The sequence below is a fragment of the Mus musculus genome, chromosome X (genome assembly GCF_000001635.26).
Source record: "Mus musculus strain C57BL/6J chromosome X, GRCm38.p6 C57BL/6J".
In the NCBI taxonomy this organism is placed as follows: Eukaryota; Metazoa; Chordata; class Mammalia; order Rodentia; family Muridae; genus Mus; species Mus musculus.
This window is the reverse complement of record NC_000086.7, coordinates 59,598,932-59,618,739: the sequence shown is the minus strand read 5'-3', so window position 1 is coordinate 59,618,739 and position 19,808 is coordinate 59,598,932. Positions and strand designations below refer to the sequence as shown.

Below are 19,808 nucleotides of genomic sequence, written 5' to 3'. Positions count from 1 at the left end.
ACAGTTTACTTTGAGTTGGTAAGTTGTATTTTCTATAAAAATAGGAGGACTAAGAGTTAAAGTAATCATTAGAGAAAAAACAGACTGACTTTGCACATGCATATTTGTTTCTGAATTTGCAGTTACATTATATAATCTAGAGTTTTCTTCTCTGTTAGTACATACCCAAATTTTATCTAACTACTAACCAGAGAAAGTATTATTGTGCATGTGGTTTTAGAGTATAAAGGTTCTAATCATGGCTATTTCAGTTAAATATAGCTTGCTTGTGTATTAGCTCTATCTATCTATCTATCTATCTATCTATCTATCTATCTATCTATCTATCTATCTATCTATCTATACATCCATCCATCCATCCATCCATCCATCCATGCATTCATCCATCCATCTTCCTATAAATTTGTATCTAATGTGTGTGTGTGTGTGTGTGTGTGTGACTATGTGACTTAGTGTTTGTATGTGTGCCATATGTGTGCAGGAGGTCAGAAAAGGCCAATGAATTTCCTGGAACTAAATTTACAAGTGGTGTTGAGGCATCAAATGTATGCTGGGAACTGAACCCAGAACTTCTGGAAATGCACTGTTTTTAACTGCTGAGCCATCTATTTCTTCCATCCTTTAAACCAATCTTCTCTTCTGCATTCTAACAAGAAAATATTTACAAAGAAGTTAGTATGTTGCTATTTCCATTCACTGATGTTCTTTTTTTTTTTTTTAGTTTGTTTGGTTGGTTTTTTTCGAGACAGGGTTTCTCTGTGTAGCCCTGGCTGTCCTGGAACTGACTTTGTAGACCAGGCTGGCCTCAAACTCAGAAATCCGCCTGCCTCTGCCTCTGTGCTGGGATTAAAGGCATGCATCACCACACCGGGCTCACTGGTGTTCTTATTTGGGAAAACTGAACACTAGAATTCTTTTTACAATTATGATCATAGTTATACAACTATGATCAGCACTTTTGAATTATGGTAGAAAATATGATACTTATTCCCCCAGTAGTGGTAGGTACTAGGTCAGTAGATTCTTGGTATTTCCTTGCCTACTCAACACACTTACACATAAATATTATAACTTATTTATGATTAACTACAGCATTGGACAAAGAAGTCTTAGGTCCACTTTACAAACTTGTTATAACAAAAAGGTTGTGAACAGAGGGGTTGTGAACTGCCTGGTCTGTGTTCATTCAGAGAAGATGCACCTAACCCTCAAGAGACTGGAGACCCCAGGGAGTTTAGAGGTCAGGTGGGTTGGGGGTGGGGGCATCCATGTGGAGAAAGGGGGTTGGGGAGGAGGTATGGGATGTGGAACAGTTGGAGGGTGGATCAGGGCTGGGGGATAAAATATGGAGTGTAAAAAATAATTTTTTTCAAAAAGAAGGCTATTTGAGTATGTGTATTAATTTTATATCCTTTCCTCCACTGTAAAAAATTCTTGATAGAGTTTTTAGAGTCTTTTATATATACACACAATCATATAATGTGCAAATAAAAATACTTTTACTTCTTCCTAAAAAAAAAGAAAAGAAAAGAAAAGAAACTTACCCAGAGAGCAATTCACAAGAAGAGGTGTATTCTATCCCTCTGTGAACTCATAACTCCTTGCCCACTGTGTGCCTCATGAGACTTCTGATTATTTTCTACATGCCTGTTGACTTTCTGCTTTCTTGTTTTCTCCTCTCCCTTTTGGAAGATGGACAAAGGTGATAGAACTGTGGCTAACTCTGTGTGTGTGTGTGTGTGTGTGTGACACTTTCTATTCAAGGCATGTATGACCATGATACAATATAGGAACTGCCTGAGTGCTAATAAGAAATAGACTTTTGGGTTTCCTCCTATGACTTATTAAATTAGAATCTGTTTTATTATAAGAAAGTGAAGGAACATAGAGCCTTCACAAGACCAAGGGCCTCTCTTCCCATTGAAGGCTGACTAGGCCATCTTTTGCTGTGTATGCTATGTCCCAGTATAGGGGAATGCCAGGGCTAGGAAGTGGGAGTAGGTGGGTTAGCGAGCAGGGGGCAGGGGGAAGGGAATAAGGGGTTTTTGGAGAGGAAACCAGGAAAGGAGATCACATTTGAAATGTAAATAAAGAAAATAGCTAATAAATACATAAATAAATAAAAGCAAAGGGATGCAAACTCATGTGAAATTGTGGCTTGCATCAGCGTCACCTGAGGAGCTGTATTTTTAGACTTTACCCTAAACCTATTGAACACCAAACTCTAGAATTGATACTAAGAATTCTGTTTTAACTTGCCCATTCAGAGTTTCTGCTGTTAGCGTAGCCATGATATTATATGTGTTCTTAATTCAGAATATTTAGCCTCTGGCAAGAATGGCTATTTACTCATTGACTCTGTTTCTAATTGAACCTGGATATGGTCTCAGAGTCTTGGTCTAGACAGAATACTAGTCACTACCAGATCAGAGAGATTGCCTTGTTATCCTTGCAAAAACAGGTATAGGATTAAACAGGTATAGGATTGCCTGTGCAGGCACCTTTTCTAGATATTTACAAATGTGAGCACACTTTCTGGTGGAGGGGACAGAAATCCCTGTGGAATTCCTATGACAATGTGAGAGGAGCTACAGTGATGACTATGGCTGTTCATTGGTAGTCTTATAAAGTAATTTCATGGCAAATTTATGTTATCAAGTACAGCCATCAAAATGCACTCTTGTCATGCTTGTTTAGTATGATGCATAGCTGTCCTCAATTTTATATGCTTTTGCATTCCTCATGTTTCAGTTACTTCCTTGTGGACAATCTGTCTGTTGACATTAAGTTAAAAATTTCAGAAAAAATAAAAGTTTTAAATAGTTTTCACTGTGGTATAATGTCACATTTTTTCTATTTTAGTACTAATGTTGTTAATATATTATTGTGTTTAGCTAATAAAGTGAATTTTATTATGGGCACGTTTGTAGAGGAACAAACACAGTCTTGAGTAGAGTTCAGTACTGCCTGTGATTTTTAAACATCCACTGGGAGTATTAGAAAGTATTCCCCATGGATAAGCGGGAACTATTCTCCAAAGCCTCTCGGCGCCTGCAGAAAGCATAGAACGTAGGGCCAGGCACGCAGAAGGGAGTGAAGGTGATCATTAAATGGAGTACTGTCAGACCCCAAGGGTGACCCATTGCCCCCAAAAAGGGCAGACCCACTGACTTGATCCAAAATTGAGTATAAGCTCAATTTAAGCTGGACTACAGAGAAAGATTTCTGCTGGTTAGTCAAGTTTTCTCCACCTTCTCAGCTCCGGGCTGTTTCAGATCCATCCTCTCTTTGTAAGGGCAAGGTCATATACCATCCTCACCCTACTCCCAGTGCTATTCCCCCTTATGTCATAGATAGCCCTGGCTATGTCCAGTCTGCTTCTTTTTCTCTCTGCTTTAAACTCTTCCCGATGTCTCTGGATGTTTCTTCTCTTATTCATAATTAAACTCCCCTAACCATGTAGTAGCCATTTGGGTGGTTAACTATACCCCTAATATACAATTATGAAAGAAGGTAGCCATTCTGTCTTCTAGACTCTTGGTTTGTTAAAGACTTCAACAAAAGGCTTATGATGACAGTGATCTCAAGAGGCTGTAAAAAACACTTGCAATGAAGAGAAGGGTCTGTAAACTCTGGTTGGGTTTATGAAAGTAACAGTCCCTGGGATGCCCCTAAAAGAGTGGTTTTTAGGTAGGTTTGGGTAGAATAGTGTGCATAAGGTATGGGGGTGGAGATATATAGGGTCTGCCTGGAATTGCTGGAATACAGACTTAACAGAAACAGGAAGAGAAACAGAAGGTTGAGTAGCCTCAATATTAACATATCCTGAAAGCTATTGAAGTGAGTTTGCTAAGTAGACAATAGGCAACCTTCAAAGTTGGCTTAATCAGCAACTTACACACACAGTGAATATGTTTTATAAAAAGTGTTTAGAAAACAATGGCTTGTAAGGAAGGAAGGACATGGAAACTACTTGGGATCCTATTGTACTATACTAGGGAAGATGTGAGGAGCTCTAATCTAGGTTGGGAGGAGAGACAGGAAGGAAAGTAAGGGTATGATGCCTGTTGCAGAGATGAAATTACTAGTCGAAAGTCAGGGCTGAGAAGGGCTCAAGTACCTGGCTTTCCCACTGACTAGCTGTGAGATGCCAGACAATTTATTTCACTTCTCAGTTGTGGCTCAGCTTTCTCATCGGTCAAATGGGGCTGTTAGTGCAAAGAAATGTTACAAGCACTTCAATGAATACTATCACATGAAATTGCTATGAATCTTGTTCACATGTTGAGGTACAAATACTATTTGGTTGAAAGTGACTAGACATCCAACTCGATTTTGTGGCAATAAAAAAAAAGAAAGAGAGAGAGAGAGAGAGAGAGAGAGAGAGAGAGAGAGAGAGAGAGAGAGAGGGAAAGAAAGAAAGAAAGAAAGAAAGAAAGAAAGAAAGAAAGAAAGAAAGAAAGAAAGAAAAAAAGAGGCAGAATGTGTTTGTTACCATGATAGAGCTGGGTGAAAGGAGTACAGTTAGCCTGGGGATAAATGGCATTAAAAAAGAATGTGTCCAGTCATTGCTCCCCCTTCTTGTCTCTACTCCTTCTGTGTTACTGTCAGTCTTTCCCAGGGGAAGCTGATACTTTCCAGCTATTGAAGAACAGTGCAGCCTCTGGCTTACCTCCAATGTGAAAAATCCCACACAAGGATGTGAATTAAAAAAAAAAAACTTGCAGATTAGAAATACTATGTGCTTGAGCTTACCCTGGCACAGCAGCAGCAAAAATAAGAGCCCAGGTGTTTGAACTGCAGTTCCTTAGAGTCATATTATCAAGTGGAAGACCATCAGGCCTCAAAGGATAGATGAGGACCAAAGGCATAGCACTGGAGGAGACTTCTGGGACCAGGTCCATCATTAAAATGTGATGCCCATAGTGAATAAATGTGGAGAAGGTGCCAAAGTGGGTTGTGAAAGTCCATGAGATATGTTAACAGGACGGTGCTGGCTAGATGCAAAAACATGGGTTTATGCACCACTGCTGTCATGCATGGGCAAGTCACCACATTGCTCTGAGGCTCCCCATCTATAAAACAGAAAGAATCTTAACAGCTCCATGGGCTTGCAGGGAAAACTCAGTGAGGAAATAAAATACAAAAAAAATGCCTGCCATATTATAATGTTCAATAAATATGGGCTAGTGTTTTTCTTTTAGCTGCATTATCTTGAGTAGCTCACTAACTCTACGTGTCTCAGATTTCTTATCTGTTGGTAAGGTACATAACTGGCTGGCTTCTAAATTGGCCATGTTTTGATTTATAAATGACACAGAGGAGTAGTTCGCCCATAGATAGTGTTTGCCACAAATGGAGGTGGGGAAGGAAGGGGGCACAGGAAACTGAAGAAGGGAAAGGAAAGAGAAAAGGGGAGAGGTAAGAGAGAGGGAAGAGTTGACATAGAGAGCCACAGAGAAAGGGAGAGGAAATGGCTGTATACATACATACTACATGTATAGGCTGCATGGCCAAGGCTTGCCAGCAACCACAAAAACTAAGGAGCAGGTGTTAGTGATGGTACTAATACGTAGTACTCTGTTACCACAGTTCCAGGAAACTAATACAGACCCTGGCACAGAAGCTGACATTTTAGTATGGCAGATTACTCTAGAGGCTAGACAAGCATCTCCAACCACCTCAGTACTCTCTTAGAATTGGAGATTGATATTCAGCTATGAATTTCTGAAAGTCTATGAAGAAAAGGCACTAAAGTCATCTCTGGTAGGAGTTTTCCCCAGAGGGGGTTGGGAATTTTCTCCTGCTCTGAGCAGTGATCTGACCTCCTTGGGTAGCCTAAAGGACTTTGAATAATCTGCAGGGTTGGCTCCCAGAAGCCACTTGGGAAAATGAGGCCAGACAAACTAATCTGTATTGTAGAGGAAGCAGGAAGAAATAGATTCCATCTGAAAACACAAGAAAAGATCAGTTCACCCTCTTGGCTATGTTGTCATTCCACTACTTTTGAAAATTAAATTCCACTTAGGGAAAGAAAACAGAACTCTGACTTCTTGATTGCCAAGACTCTGCAGGTGCTTAACACACAATTTTGCATTTTGCATCACAACCACCCTAAGAGGAAGACAAGTGCTATTGTTACACTCATTTTACTAATTAGGTAACAGCCTCACAGCCAGCCAATGATAAAGCTAGATTTCAAACTCATCTATGAAAAGGTGAAATGCATACACAAGTACACTTATGTAGCTATCTTGAGAATTAGGATTTATCTCCAAATTCTAAGGGCACTGTGCTGGATAGTGTTACATCAACTTGACACAAACTAAAGTCATTTGTGAGAAAGGAACCACCATAAATAAAATGCACCTATAAGATCAGGTTGCAGGCAAACTTGTAAGGCATTTTCTTAATTGGTGATTGATGGGAGAGGGTCCAGCTTATTGTGGATGGTGGCATCCATGGGCTGGGGGTCTTGGGTTCCATAAGAATGCAGGTTGAGCACATTGTGAGGAGTAAGCCTGTAAGCGGCACCCCTCCATTGCCCCTGCATCACCTTTTGCCTCAAGGTTCCTGCCCTGTTTGAGTTCCTGTCCTGAATTTCTCTGATAATGCACAGCAATACGGAAATGTAACCTTCTTTTTTGGTCATGATGTTTCATCACAGCAATAACAATCCTAACTAAGTTAGGCACTATGATTTTAGAAGCTGAAGAATTCTTGCAAGAGTCTCCTAATGCTATTATCTAATCTCTAAGTGTTTCTTAATAATCTTTTTAAAAGCCAGTATCTCACTTATGTAACTCTGGCTGGCTTGAAACTCACTATGTGGACCAGGTTGGCCTTGAACTCACAGAGAGCTGCCTGTCTGTTTCCACATCATTGGTATTATATGCATGGGTCATGATGCAAGGAACTTGAGGAAATCTTTGTCAAGATTTTCCTTTAAACCAATGAACTGGATTAGATAACGTAACTCCTATTCACACCGTGATGCCACCGTTAACACTGACTTCTGCTCTGTGGCTTGTTCCTATTTAACATCCCTCTATTAAATTGTGAATAAGTCAAGCATTAGTGTTATGTATCCTTTCTGTATTCCTATCACTAGTGACAAAATAGTGCCTGCTTTGTAGGAACAAATTGGTAATGTCAGATAGTTAGATGGATGAATGGAGAGATGGATGCACAAGGGAACAGACAGGGAAGTATATGAGAGATGATAGATGTTGCCTTGATCTTTCCAAGTTCAGTAGACCAGTGTTTTTCTGTCAGTTGAAGCTTGTAATAGACTAAGAAATAGCATAATGCCAAAATAGAGTTAAAATACTTGTTTTAAACACTTGACTGGTTCAAAATATTAATGTACAAGTTTTTTCTTTTCCATTTCAGTAGTTTATTTTCAACTTTTATTTACAAGAAATATAATTTATTTGAAACTTAATTACTATCATTTTTGCTTAAGACTTTCTTCTTAGCTTAAAAAGTACTAGGTTTCATTGCAACATGTTTGTCAAACAAAATTTATTTTTTGTGTCTCTCCCCACTTTCCCCCACTCCCTTCTTTTCCCTGTGACCTCTCACTCTCTGTAACCCCCTTTCCACTGCCATGTAGCCTGTGAGCTTTCTTAGAGCTTCTGCTTCCCCTCTGAGCTTTCTATACCCACACTCACAATACCTAACTGATACCATACAGACCTTAAAAGCCATGATCTCCACAGGAGAGAGAAATGAGATGAACATGCCACAATGCAACTTAAATTTAGTCTTATTGGGACTGGATGGATTATATTAATAAAGTCTAAGAACAGAGCCTGATACATACATAACAAGGAAATTTGGGGGCTATAATTGTTCATTGTTATTCAAATATTATACCTATAATTTAATTGGTGTGTGTGTGTGTGTGTGTGTGTGTGTGTGTGTGTGTGTGTGTGTGTGTGTGCATGTGTGTTCACAGAAAGAGGGAATGTCACCATGCATGTGAGGAAGACAAAAGACAACTTGGAGGAAAGTTTTCTCTTTCTCCCATGTAGGCTCTTGGAATTGAACACAGATCATCAGTGGCCCATGTTATTACCCACTGAGCCATCATTTTGGCCCTACAATGTAGCTTTAAATCTAAGAGTCTTTTATTAAGACTTGGGAGTTTTCTTCCCTCACAACCTCTACTGCACACAATTAATCCTTGATGGATAAGTATAACAATGAACCTTTTCTTTCAGGAGTACTACACTTAGGCCTCTTGCCCTTTTTTCTTAAAGCTTTTATTATAATGATATTTTGAGAAAAGTTGGTTTAATTCATGAAATATGTTCTACTAGGTAAAAAAACAAAGTGAAAGCTTACAAGGAGTTTTGTAGCAGGAGAAAGAGTACTGGCCTTTCAGTCTTGGTGCCTCCACTTGCCTCTGTCCCCAGAATATTTGGATTCAAGCCAACTCTTTTTACCCTTTGGAATTCAGTCTTCTTACCTACAGAATGTGAAAGAGAATTAGATAAAAATCACTCCTTTCAGACTCACTTGAGTTTTGGAATCACTGTGAACCTCCAAGGCACCTGCAGGCGAGGATTTTCAGAATGAATAATACAATAGCATCCTGAGATTCCTGGGCCACATGGAACATGGCCACTGTCTCCACACAAAGTCAGACCAGGCAATTGCAATTAACCTCGAGGACTAAAGGGAGACAGAGGAATAGAATGGCTTACTTCTTTTTTTTTTTTAGATTTATTTATTATTATTACTTTTTTAATACGTATTTTCCTCAATTACATTTCCAATGCTATCCACACCCTCCCCCACACCCTCCCCCCCACACACAACCCTACCCACCCATTCCCATTTTTTGGCCCTGGCTTTCCCCTGTACTGGGTTTATTATAATAATATTATTTATTATTTATTATAATAATAAATCAGGCTGCTATGACCATAGTGGAGCATGTGCCCTTATTAAAAGTTGGAACATCTTCTGGATATATGCTCAGGAGTGGTATAGCTGGATCTTCCAACAGAAGTATGACCAACTTTCTGAGGAACTGCCAAACTGATTTCCAGAGTGGTTGTACCAGCTTGCAATCCTACCAGCAATGGAGGAGTGTTTCTCTTTCTCCATATCCTCATCAGAATCTGCTGTCACCTGAGTTTTTGATCTTAGCCATTCTGATTGGTGTGAATAGAATCTCAGGGTTGTTTTGATTTGCATTTCACTGATGATTAAGGATGTTGAACATTTTTTTTTTTAGGTGCTTCTTAGCCATTTGGTATTCCTCAGTTGAGAATTCTTTGTTTAGCTCTGTGCCCCATTTTTTAATAGGGTTATTTGGTTTTCTGGAGTCTAACTTCTTGAGTTCTTTATATATATTGGATATTACCCCCTATTGGATTTAGATCTTTTCCAAAGCTGTTGGTGGCCTTTTTGGATATATGGATATTGGTTGGGATTACATTGAACCTATAAAGAGCTTTTGGTAACATATTTTCACAATATTCTACCAATTCATGAGCACGGGACGTCTTCTTATTTTCATGTGTCATTCTCCATTTTTCTTCAGAGGTCTAATTTTTTTATTGTAAAGGCCTTTTCTTGGCTATGGTTATCTCCAGATATTTTATTTCTTTGAGGATAATTTTCTTTTGTGCATGATAGTGTGGCCATATTCACCTCTGTTTCTCATTGGTGTATAGAAAAGCTATTTACTTATTCAATTAGATCCTGTGTCTTGCCACATTGCTGAAATTTTATCATTTCTAGTATGATAGAATCTTGAGGGTCTTTATTGCATTTTATCTTGTCATCTGCAAATAGGGATATTTTAGCTCTGTCTTTTCTTTTATATCCCTTTAATTTTTTTTCTCTTGCCTCACTTTCCAAGCTAGCACTTTGAGCACAATATTCAAAAGCAGTGGGGACAGAGGAAAGCCCTGTTTGTTTCCTCACTTTAGTGGTATTGCTTCAAGCTTCTGCTCATTTAAGATGATGTTGGCTGTGAATTATATATATATAGCTTTTCTTGTAATGAGTTAAGTTTCCTCTAGTCATACATTCTCTAGGATTTCTATCATGATGGTATTTTATGGTTTTTTTTCTTCAAATACTTTGCTGTATCTGTTGAGATGATCATGTGCTTTCTTTCTTTAAGTTTATTTATGTGATTTATTATATTTATTGCTTTTCATAGGTTGAGTCATCCCTGCATTTCAGCCATGGAGTCAACTTAGTCATGGTGGACAATTTTATTGAAGTGTATGAATATTCTGGTTGTAAGTCTTTTATTTATTAGAGAGTCACCCCATAAACAAACACTGATCTCAGACAAGGATGGTTTATTGAATGTACCCTAAGGCTGATGGATAATAGATGTCACTCAGACTTTGGAAACTGGGGCTATGACCCCAAAACTTTTCTCCAGCTTTATAAATGTTAAAACTGCAAAATCCCACAATAAGCTCATATGCAGGTACTGGAAGCCTGAACCAATAGCCAGCCCTGACTCATGGTTCTTTAGATATATCAATCAGTTCAAATAGACTTTTAATTAGATGGGTCCTAAGTACAGCTTATGGTTGTGGTATTTTCTTTCTTTCCTCCTTTCTTTCTTTCTTTCTTTCTTTCTTTCTTTCTTTCTTTCTTTCTTTCTCTCTCTCTCTCTCTCTCTCTCTCTCTCTCTCTCTCTCTCTCTCTTCTTTCTTTCTTTGTTTTTTTTCTTTGATACAGAATTTCTCTGTGTAGCCCTGGCTGTCCTGGAACTCACTCTGTAGACCAGGCTGGCCAGAAATCTGCCTGCTTCTGCCTCCCAAGTGCTGGGATTAAAGACTGCCCCACCACTGCCCAGCTGTTTATAGAATTTCTTAAGATTAACAACCTTTGTAACATACAGAACATAACAGAATATGTGATCAGCATGACCCTGCTCTGAGTCAAGTTATTTTTCTGTGTCAGTGACTGACAGGCTTATTATAGCAAAAATATGAAGTAGCTGGTGGGGCTGGCCTCAACAGTTTTGAGTCTATATTTATCAGGGGTCTTGGCTTTTAGTTTTCTTTTCTTTTTTTCTGTTCTTTTGTCTTCACCTGGGTTTAGTATTAGAGTCATACAGGCTTCAGAGAAGGAATTTGGGAGTGCTCTTTCAATTTCTTTTTTAAAAATATTTTAAGAACAATTGGCTGTAGATCTTCTTTGAAAGTGTGGTAGGATTTTTCCATTAATCCATATGACCCTGAACATAATTTTTAGTTTCTCTGCATAGCTTTGGCTGTCCTGGAACTCATTCTTATTCTGTAGATCAGGGTGGCCTCAAACTCCTGGAGATTTGCCTGCCTCTGCCTCCCAAGGACTAGGATTAAAAGCATATGCCATCATTACCCATCTAGGTTCTGAACTTTTTTGTTGTTGTTGTTACCAAAAGGCTTTTTATTACTATTTCAATTCTATCATTTCTGATGGGTCTTGTTGTTGTATGATATTTACTAACTCCATTGATTCTATTTATGGCCCAGCCAACCTTCCAATAATCAAGGCAGAATCCTATGAATTTAGTTAATTAGCTTTAGCACAATTACTGGGCTATTATCCCTAACCTATTTTTCTACCCTAGAAGACCCAGATGCATACCCTAAGTTACCTGATGTTTTAGTCTTATCTACGTTTTTTTCTGCTTCATTATTATGTCCTTAAGATGAACCCCTCTCCCTTGGCTATGTGCTCCTGGTCCATCCCATCTGTGTTTGGTAACTCTGGATAAAGAATTCTATTATTTATTGCCCCACATCTTTCTCCCACATCTGGATGAGTCCCAGGCAAACCATACCTAGAATGAGGGACATGAAGATGAACTCTTCACTTTTTCAAAGGAAAAAAAGCTATAATATGTCACGAATAATTGACAGAGGACAACACTGGCTCAAAAGCACAGAAGCCATGTTTTTTCTATAATCCACCCCTCCCTGCAAATGGAGGAATGAGAAACCACTGTAGTGTCCTGAGCAGCACACCAGGGGGAGACAAATAACACACCAGAAAAATCAAAACACAAAATTGCTGACTAGGTAAAATTGTAACCCCATAGGAAGAACAACAATAACAACTAACTGGATCCCATCCCCCATAGCTCCCAGGTACTAAACCATCAACCAAGGAGTACACATGGAAGGACCCATGGCTCCAGCTCCATATGTAGCAGAGAATGGCCTTATCTGACCTCAATGTGAGGGGAGGTCCTGTGGAGGCTTGATGCCCCAGCACAGGAGAATGCTAGGGCAGTGAGGCAGGAGTAGGTGGGTAGGTGAGCACCCTCATAGAGAGAGGGGGAGGGGAATAAGGGGATAGGATAGAAGGCTTTCAGAGTTGAAGGAGAATAACACTTGAAACATAAATATATATATATATATGTATGTGTATGTGTGTGTGTATATATATATATATATATATATATATATATATATATATATATATGAACACTCTCATGGGGCAAAGGGGAGGGACAAGAGAAGGAGTGGAATGGAAGGTGGAGGCATAACTGGGAAGGGGGATATTATTTGAAATGTAAATGAATAAAATCAATAATAGAAAAGAAGGGGGTGGAATTGAGTTGATAATTTTGAAGAAAATTGGACACATGAAAATGAAAAACACAGTAAAGAGCCTTTGGGATTTACATAAATACTATTTCAAATGATTCAAGTGAGAAGGAAGACCTGAATAAAATTGAAACATTGCAGATATAGTTATTACATTATCAAGCTTAATTCTTATCCTAATAAACACTTTTAGTTTACTGTGTCTTTTAAAAAAACAGAGACTTAGAGAAAAATTATGAGCCTTAGAAGAAAGATTATAGAAAATTATGAATCAAAGTGAAGAGAATAGCCATATATCTGAAAGACAGGAAAAAGAAAAAGGTGACATATGGAGACAAGCATTAGAAGAAAGGTTACATGTGTTTATGAATTAAAATCAATAAAATACTAGGATTACAAGGATACAGACACAGGAGAGGTGTGAAAAAAATGACATAGGACTTAGAAGAAAAGTTTAAGATATTGACAGATGAAAATAAAGGCAGTCAACCAAAAGTTGTCAGAAAAAAAATAGCTTATCCAGTTAGTGTACAACAAAGGCCATCAGATATAGAGCATCCACAAGTTCATGAGGAATATGAATGGCACCCTGTGGATGTGCTGGATTTAAGAAAATGTAAGGAAATTGATACTAATTTTGGAATGCATTCACCATTTGTAAAACAAATCTTGACTTCCCAGGTGATCAAAAATAGAATAATCCCTCAGGACTGCAACACTATGACAAGAAGCATATTAGAACCTGGACAACAATTACAGTGGCTTTCATGGTGGAGAGAAGAGGCTAGGGAAATAACACAGAGAAATAAAACTGGAGGTATCAATATTTCTAAAACCAGCTGCTAAGTGTAGGTCAATATGCTGAGGTAGATATGCATGTCCTCTATGATGAAGAAAAGTAAATATTGTATCACATGGTAACCTTAAATGCCTGAGAACAAAGAAACATTCATTGACTTTTTATAAGGACTGACTTCAGTTGTAGATAGAAAGATATCAGATCCAATAATTAGGAAGGCAATAATTAAATTTTTGGCTTGTGAAAATGCTAATGCTAAATACAGAGGGGTATCAGACATTTAAGGGCGCAATAAATGCCTATCAATGAGTGTGGATTAAGAGTACTGTTGATATTGGATCTCATTCACTTGAGATGGCCTTAGTAGAAGAACATATTCCTAAAGGTTTTTTTTTTTTTTAAATCCAAACCCAACAAATGTCTTAATTGTTATGAGCAAGGTAATTTCAAAAGGAATTTCAAAGAAACCCAAACTAATTCCAAAAAAAAGGGTCCTATATTTTTCTGGAACACTCAAAAGATGTGGCAAGATATGTCCAGGGGGGCTCTCATAGGTCACAGTACCAAACATTGGAAATACTCTTCCACAAAACGGTTAAATGCCACTTTTCTTAACTTAGATATTAAAAACCCCAGATATCAAGGTCAGAGCAAATTCTATAGGTAAAACTAAAATCCCAGAAGGGGCAAGAAACAAATATTTTAGCAAACTTCTAGAGATAGCCCCAAACTAAAGGTATTTGTAAATAATATTGTAATTGAAGGAACGGTCAACACTAGAGTGAATGTAACTATAATGTCTCCAGAACCTTGGCCTCCAGATTGACCTCTTCAAGTAATACAAAATATCAAATGGCTTGACTGTATAGGGCCAGAGTCAAATAGAGAAATTAAAGCCATATGATATAGTCATATACTATATGGGGAAGAGATTTTTTACAACAGAAAACACAATTAGCATCCCTCCAACTTCAGAAACAAGACATAAAAGAGATAATATTCTTGATAAAATAAATTTAAACATGCTATCAAAGACAGTTACATGCTGTCCAGGCTGTCTATAAACAAGATACAGCAGAGACTGACTCTTCAATTTTAGCTGAGGGAGGCCACTGCTGATAAAACACTAATGGCCTTACCACTAAAGTGGTTAACTGACCAAGCTATTTGGACTGAGCAGTGGTCTATGACAAAGGAAAAAGAACATATACTAGAACAGCTAGTCTAAGAAAAACTGGAAGCTCAATTGTAGAAGAGTCCACCAACCCTTGGAATTCTTTGTCAAGAAAAAGAAATCTAGCAAATGGAGACTGTTGACAGATCTGAGAGCAATTAATAAAATTATTCAGCCAATTGGTTCTTTATAGCCTGGAATCCTATTGCCTTCTGAATTACCTAAGTAATGGGCTATCATAGTGATTGATTTAAAAGATTGCTTTTGAACAATTCCTTTACAGGAACAAGATAAAGATTTGCTTTCACAATGCCCACATTTAACCATTCTATGCCATTCAAAGCACATCACTGGAAGGTCTTGCCACAAGGAATGTTGAATAGTTCTACCTTATGCCAATATTTTGTACAACATCCATTGGAAAAATTCTGTAAGCAATTTCCTCAATCCATAATTTACCATTGTATGGATGATATTTTGCTGATGAATTCATATGGAAACACTTTAGAAAGAAAGAATGTTTAATGAAGCACAGAGAGTTTTGACTTTTTGGTTTTACAAATTGCTCCTGAAACAATACAAGGAGGAGATTCTATTAATTATCTAGGATATAAGGTAAATCTGCTGGAAATTCAACCACAGAAGGTACAAACCAGGAGAGACTAATTCAGAGCTCTTAATGATTTTCAAAAGTCGCTGGGAGATATTAACTGTCTATGTCCTAAAATTGGTTTGACTACTTAAAGCTGAGTAATCTATTTCAAACCTTAAAAGGTGATAAAGTCTCGAATAGTCCAAGATTACCAGCCAAAGTTGAAAAGATATTGGCTCTAGTAGAAAAGAAGCTACAAGATACCCATATAGATTGTAATGATCCAAAGATGGCCTGATTTTAGTTATCCTGCCTTCTGATCATTCTTCTATAGTAGTTATTATATAAAGGGAATATTATACCTTATTGTGGATACTTTTAGCATACAAAGATTAAAAACTTAAAGATCTATGTAGAAGTTATTTGTGAATTAATTCTAAAAGGAAAAATGAGATTTTGGTCAATTAGCTAGAATACATTCAGCTGAGATTGTGGTATCTTTTACCAATGCTGAGATTGCCCCATTGTGGGCAGAAAATGAACATTGGCAAAGAGCTTCTGGTAATTTTTTTTTTTTTTGGAGAAATTAACAACAAATACCCCAAAAGCAAGTGACTTCAGTTTATTAAAAGAATTATATACTCTCTTATAAAATAAAAGGGAAATCAATTTTATACTGAAGCAAATAAATCAGGAAATAAAGGATATTAGTGTGAAAATATAAGGTGGATAAGAGTCCTTATGATTAAGTTTAAAAAATCAGAGTTATATGCAATCCTTGTGGTGTTAAGTTTTCAATAACCTCTTAATATAGTAACTTATTCTCAATATTCAGAAAGAGTTGTTTACATAAGAAGGTGCTGAACTTGTTCAGTATGATTTTAAATTAACTTCACTACTTATTTAACTACAACAAATGATCAGAAATAGGAATCATCCATTACATAAAACACATATCAGATCGCAGTCAACCAAGCCCTTTAGCACAAGGTAATGATAAATTAATCGAATATTTATAGGAAATATGCTAGAGACTTCAGAATTTCATCAAAACACCATGCTAACAAAATTATTTAAGGTAAGAATGGTCTATTACTTGGCAACAAGCCAAGGAAATTAAAAAGAAATGTCCTACTTATTCCTTATATAACCAAACTTTATATTACCTGCAGGAGATAACCATAAAGGTACCCAAAGAAATGAAATTTAGCAAATGGATGTATTTCATTTTGCAAAGTTCGATAAACTGAAATAGCTGTACCATAATATAGACACATATTCGGGATTTCAATTGACAAATGCTTTAACTTCTAAAGAGGCAGATTCTGTAATTACACATTTATTAGAAGTTATGGGAATACCTGTACAAATTAAGGCAATACTCCAGCATGTGTCTCTAGTAAAATGAAGCAATTTTTTACATAGTATAATATAAAGCATATTACAGGTATATCACACAATTCCACAGGACAAATGGCTGTGCAGAGATCCAATTGTACTTTAAAAGATATTTAACAAACAAAAAGTGGTAACAGAGACTTCCAGAGATAGATTACATAGTGCTTAATTAACTTTCATTTTTAAAATGCTAACAAGTGAAAAACTACAGCTCCTGAGAGACATTGAGTTATGGAGAAAACTGATTTGACTAAGTCAACTTGTCTATATTAAGGATGTCCTAACCTCAGAGAGGAATACAGGAAATATGTTACACTGTGGGAGAGGTTTTGTATATGTTCACACAGGAAAAGAAAAGGTATAGATCCCTTCCAAATTGATAAAAATAGGATTTGAAAGAGGGAGACTCCCTGAAGATCTTGGCTATAGACAAAAAGAACAAAATCAAAAAGACCAAAACAGGTAATGTATATGCTGCTCCATCATATGGAAGCAGCTCTAAAACTAGCTAAGACACCAACTTTTATGTGTAGTCAATACACGTTGGTGGTTACAAGATCCTCAGAATTTATCAAGGCATTCAGTCGAATAGCATAGGAAAAATTTATATTCCAGTTTGTTCACAGTCCAAACTAGTTTATAAAAAAAAAAAAAGATGCCTTTCATCTGCTCAAACAGAGAGCAAAGGATCTTCCTTAACTAATCTGTATAACTTACACATTCCATACATATGTTAATATATAACTATATATTATTTGTGGGAGTTTATATATTTATAGGTTCCAATACAGTTAGTACAGCCCTGGCAAGGCTCACTCTTGGGGATGTTGCAATGCTGAGACAAATTGTTTCAGCACCTTGCCTAGTCCTACTTAACACTGCCTCAATGTTGACTCCTCAAAAGTCTTGCTTCCAGGACAACTTTAAAGAATAATGCTGATCTAGATTACTTTAGTTCATCTAGCCTTACAGACCGATCCAGTCAGGACTTCATTTAAGACTGAACATTCTTAGCATATGGAGACTACACAACAAATGCCATAGATAGCTTTCTTAAGACTTCACTATTTTGCCAATCTTCTTGGGCCCCTCAAAAAGAATATTATGCTCTGAATCAGCAGAAAGCATTTTTAAAAGAGTGATGTTCCAAATGGACTTAAGGTAGGTGGGTAGATTTTGATTTTTCAGTTGGGTGATGGATGCTTGTTATTATAAAGGGGTTGGTTATTAGTTATTCAATGGTCTTGATCAGGAGCAAAATGATAAAGGAGTCAGGTATTTCTCTCATTTTCTTTTCTCTTTCTTTCTTATGTAGAGGTAGAGGTATTGGGAAGAAAAAAAGGGGATGATATAGTATTGATATAGGAATAATAAGAAGGGGTAGATTATTGAATCTACTCTTAAACCAAAGAACATTTTATAGCCAATAATCTTACATTTTTATAGATCTTTGTATACCGATAAATATTAAGGTTATATTTTGTTAAATTGGTATAGATCTTTGTATATTGATGCAAAATCAAGGTTATTTTTGTTGCAACATACTATGTATACATGTTTTCTACTCTCATTTGAGGTATTTATTATACCTAGATGATTCATAATAATGATATGTGGAGTTCTAGTCCCTTTTTTAGCTACTATTACAAGCAGTTTAGGATAATTAAGTAATATGAATCAATAGTCAATCAAACTCATAATCATGTTAGATACTAGACTGTTTAATCACAAAATATGCTTCCTAGGTTGAACATAGAGTAAATGGGTAAAAACAAACAAAGTTTGCCTATTCAGACATACTATAGATAGATATATAGTCTTCAAATATCTTTAAAAATCCACAGAATATTGCATTCTAATATGTATTTATTAATTTAAGCCTTTTGGACTACAAGACATGTCTGTTCCGTGCAGCAGCCCCCTTTCTACTTCAAAGAAGATGATGAGCATCAGAAAACATCCTTGTAGAGTTTGTTTCAATGTGGCCAGCGGACAGGTGGGGTAGTGAAACTGCCCTTGTTTCAACTACAAATAGAATGCTGTCCAAAATGGACGAAAATGGATGCAGCGAAGTCAACTGCTGAACTTTGCAAGGACAAAGTAGGCTAGCCCTTCATAGTTCCTGCTCCACAAAAAATTCTATCAGGTACACTGGGCCAGAAGGCTGAAGATGGATGCTTCAATGTTTAAGGACAATTTTTCGGGGGAACTGGACAGGTAGCCAGATTTTCTGTTAATTCTATAGTTTTATACTCTGCTTAACTGCATTTTCTGCATACTCAAGTAAAATTTATTCCTTCTTAGGTCTCTAATGCGATTGAAAGGTTAAATTCTTTTGACTTTAAAAAGATGCTTTTATGGATATTAGCCCAGAAACTTAGAATACCCAAGATACTATTTGCAAAACACGTGAAAATCAAGAAAAAAGGAAGACCAAAGTGTGGATACCTTATTCCTCCTTAGAATAGGGAACAAAATACCCATGGAAGGAGTTACAGAGACAAAGTTTGGAGCTGAGACGGAAGGATGAACCATCCAGAAACTGCCCTACCCGGGGATCCAACCCATAATCAGCCACCAAACGCAGACCCCATTGCATACACTAGCAAGATTTTGCTGAAGGGACCCTGATATAGCTGTGTCTTGTGAGGCTATGCTAGTGCCTGGCAAATACAGAAGTGGATGATCACAATCATCTATTGGATGGAACACAGAGCCATCAATGGAGGAGCTAGAGAAAGTACTCAAGAAGCTGAAAGGGTCTGCAACCCTATAGGAGGAACAGTAATATGAACTATCCAGTACCTCCAGAGCTTGTGTCTCTAGCTGCATATGTAGCAGAAGATGGCCTAGTCGGCCATCATTGGGAAGAGAGGCCTCTTGGTCTTGCAAACTTGATATGCCCCAGGACAGGGGAATGCCAGGGCCAGGAAGCAGGAGTGGGTGGGTTGGGGAGCAGGGCTGGGGGAGGGGCATAGGGGACTTTTGGGATAACATTTAAAATGTAAATGAAGAAAATATCTAATAAAACTGTTTTAAAAAGATGCTTTTAGATCTAAGAAGATGTTTTTAGGTTAATAATATTAGTTACAGTAAAAAAATGATTTAAGCATGAGACTTTGAACTCAGCAAGTAAATAATTGAATACTTTATCCAAAGTTACCAAATACAGATAGGCTGGACTTTGTGAATATAAATTTTACCTAATAGTTTTCAGAATTGTTTTAGAATTGTCCTTACTGTATTTCAGTTATTATTGTAAGA

General features: G+C 37.2%; 1 long non-coding RNA gene across 2 annotated transcripts in view; it reads right to left on the bottom strand.

Moving 5' to 3' along the window:
* The window catches only part of Gm36631, a 102,791-nt gene that overhangs the window by 73,339 nt on the left and 9,644 nt on the right, over window positions 1–19,808 (bottom strand). For both annotated transcript variants that reach the window (XR_878119.1, XR_386939.2), the window contains exon 2: window positions 8,350–8,473. This is a non-coding gene — a long non-coding RNA (predicted gene, 36631). The remainder of the gene's footprint in view (window positions 1–8,349; window positions 8,474–19,808) is intronic.